The following is a 3284-nucleotide window of genomic DNA, read 5'->3' on the forward strand; positions in this document are numbered from 1 at the left end:
TTATTTACTGCTTCTCTTTAATTGTTAGTTTTTCTTATCTCTTACTTTTTTTTAGGTACGTTCTTAAAACTGCATTGTTGGTTAAGGGCTTGTAGGTAAGCATTTCACTGTAAGGTGTTGTATTTGGGGCATGTGAAAAATTTGATAGCCACAGATCTTCACACAACTCTATCAGACACAACTTGATTGATTATAATGTCAGTTTATTTTGCTTGTGTTTTGTATTGAACATAGCTGGAGGTTAAACTAAATTACTGTATCACAGGAGGTTGGTGGCATCTTAATTGGGGAGGATGGGCTTGTGGTAACATTTATTATGAGCTCCTGTTAGCTGACTATTAAATAAACATCCACATTGTCAATTATTGGGGCTTATTATACTTTCTGCATATTTCTGTTTACTATTGGATGTAGAGCAATTATCTGCAATAGATTAGTCAAACTCGTGAAATTGTGTGTTTGTGAAATTGTGTGATTTTACAGTGTATCTGTACATACTTTGGGGGAAAATACCACAATTTTATTTATATCATTAAGATTATACAATTGGTATTTTAACGCGCAAAGTGATTATGCCTTCTCTGCTTCAGGCAAAATGTGTATTGGTCTATTTGCTTTTGTGGTCACTCAAATAAATTGAGTCCCGCCCCCCTCAGGAATGAGGGTGCTCCTTTGGTTTGGTGGTTTGCTTTAATAACTAGAATCTTGACAGAATATTGCCCTGCGTCATGAAGGAAGCTTTTCTAAAAGTATACAATTGTTTTTCGTTGTTTACACTGGAATTATGGAACCACAACAACATGTTTACCAGGCTTATACTGTAGCTTTGTCTTCAAATGACATTGGTTCATCTGTCTGTGTGTTATTTCTGCTTCTCTCTAATTTAACACTTTGAAGAATTTAATGTTGAGCTTTCCATTCTTAAAATATAGACAAGACTAAAGGGTATACCAGTATTGCCATGGAAATGAGTCAGCAAAGGAAATGAATTATCATAGTGACACTTGGTTGATCCCACGCACCACATCATGCATATAAGCATGCCCCGTTCAAATAACGTCTATTGTTCATTCATACATCCTATCAGCATTGGATGTACTGCAGGAACATTATCTTTAAATTCGTATTCATTGGGACTGTAAAACCCTTCCCTTTCCATGCTGAAGACAAGGGGATACTCAACCTAATCAAGGTAGTTCTTAGAATAACATACATGTCTTTGTCATTTAGTGTTGAAATAATTATGTTCAATTATAATGTATTCCATAAACCTTTGGTTCTCACCAATACTTGTGAAGTTAACTGTGTAAAAAATATAACAACGTTGACATTTATTTGACTCTTTCAGAAATGATGGAAATTAAAAAGGAGATTCTGAGGACCACCCTTTGTGTTTTCTTTGTGGTGACAGTATCTTATTCAAAACCAGTAAGAATGCCCATGTTGTTTTTCCATAATATTTTTTCTTAGAAATCTGTCACTATTGCACTATAATGTGCACAATGACACAAAGTCAGTAAAAACAGACTGTGTAAAAAAAGTGTGCTTTGCTATGTTTCTACACTAAAAGATGTATTTATATTTCTGAAAACAGGTCAGTCTGCATGGATTCCAGTTCAGAAACCTGATGGCTGACAGCCTGGAATCTTCTGAGTCTTCTGAGTCCAACGAGTCTTCTGAGAACATTGGCGTAGCACCACAGACAGCCAATGGTCAGCCAATGGTCACTGGCGCTGAGACTGCAATACCAGACACAGAGGAGGAGACCGATCCACAAGAAAGCGATGCTATACCCTCTGAAACAGCCTCAGAGGTTGATGATGCTTTGATCGCTTCACAAACTGCACTTGGAACTGAAGCCTCATCGGCAGACTCACTAAATGGGACAGAAACTGAGACTACCTCACAACATCCAGCCATAATCACAGTGACTGATTCTCCCAGTCTGACTTCTGATGTCATAACCCATATAAGGTCTATGCTCACGACAGCTCTTCCATCAATCATTGACACAGCTACAATCCAAGAATTCCATGTGGGCACAACTCTTTCCCCGAGCCCATACCCCATACCCATTATGGAGCAGCCAACAACTCCACCCGTCTCCTCAGTACTAGGCCTAACTCCCCAGCAGCCAGTTCCATTGGAAACCACTGATAACATATCTGCTGTGCCAGGTTGTTTTACTGTAGTTTACATAACTAACCCTCAGCCAGTTCCTGCTAGAGGCGATAACATTTAAAGCTGAGAGGAAACTAGAATATCTTTGATTAAAGCTGGAATCCGAAGTAGAGGGAAACAGTGCCACTGGCCACGGTTGTTATTGTTTTTGTTGCCGAGCTTAGGAGCGTCGTCGCGCAGGATGGTAAAAATGTTTGCATGTATTGCCGTGTAATGATGTCCAATGCGGAAAAAATTGTATTCTTTGTTAGCAGTAACTTCTTTGTTGTTGTAATGTTGCAACGGACATGTCTGTTTCACCATTAAGGATTCTAGCTTTAAAGGTCAAATGCAGCCATTTTTATCTCAATATCAAATCATTTCTGGGTAACAATTAAGTACTTTACTGTCATTGCTATGAATTAAAATGGTCAAAATTGAAAAGTCACTTGCACATCCTTGTTGCAGTTTAATAAGATGAAAGCTCTGACGAAGGCCTTGAGGCCGATACGTAAACCTTAATAAAGAGCAGTGATACTAGCAAGAGCAGCGGGCGGGTTTCTCATTTTTTTCTCCAATTAAAATGGTCAAAAAGAAGCAAAAATATATTCTTAGTAAAGAGCAATTTCTCAAGCAAAAATGTTGCTAGGACTGTCTGGTAGTGGTCTGAGTGGGGAGGTGAAAACTGAACATTGGCTGTTATTGGCAAGAGAGGTTTGGAACTTTCTTTCTTATTGGTCTATTAACTAATTTACTAAAACTCCATCCCATCAAAACAGGCGAAGAGTTCAGGCAGTCTTTTCAAACAGCTCTTAAGCTAAAAGGGCATTATCATAATTTCCACAATTTTACACAATTTTAATTTGTCTTAGTGAGCTGCACATTACTGACACCTACATTAGTGCTTTGTGAGCTGGAGGGCCTGCAACTGGCTAGAACACTCATGAAAATGATTCACTAGTATCTTCTGCACGATATCAGTGATAAAGATTCAGATATACCGTACCTCATATTGCTCAGTCTTTCATAAGACAATCTTCAAGATATTTGGTGGTAGGTAGTGGTTAGAGCGTTGGACTAGTAACAGGAAGGTTGCAAGATCAAATCCCCGAGCTGACAAGGTA

General features: G+C 38.5%; 1 long non-coding RNA gene across 1 annotated transcript; it reads left to right on the forward strand.

The window, feature by feature from the left end:
• The first annotated feature begins 1061 nt into the window (after positions 1 to 1061).
• Positions 1062 to 2718, forward strand: LOC110525024. The gene is made up of 3 exons (XR_002473696.2): positions 1062 to 1192; positions 1349 to 1428; positions 1595 to 2718. It is a non-coding gene; the product is annotated as an uncharacterized LOC110525024 (long non-coding RNA).
• Positions 2719 to 3284: the final 566 nt, after the last annotated feature.

Source organism: Oncorhynchus mykiss, chromosome 6, assembly GCF_013265735.2.
Source record: "Oncorhynchus mykiss isolate Arlee chromosome 6, USDA_OmykA_1.1, whole genome shotgun sequence".
Lineage (NCBI taxonomy): Eukaryota > Metazoa > Chordata > Actinopteri > Salmoniformes > Salmonidae > Oncorhynchus > Oncorhynchus mykiss.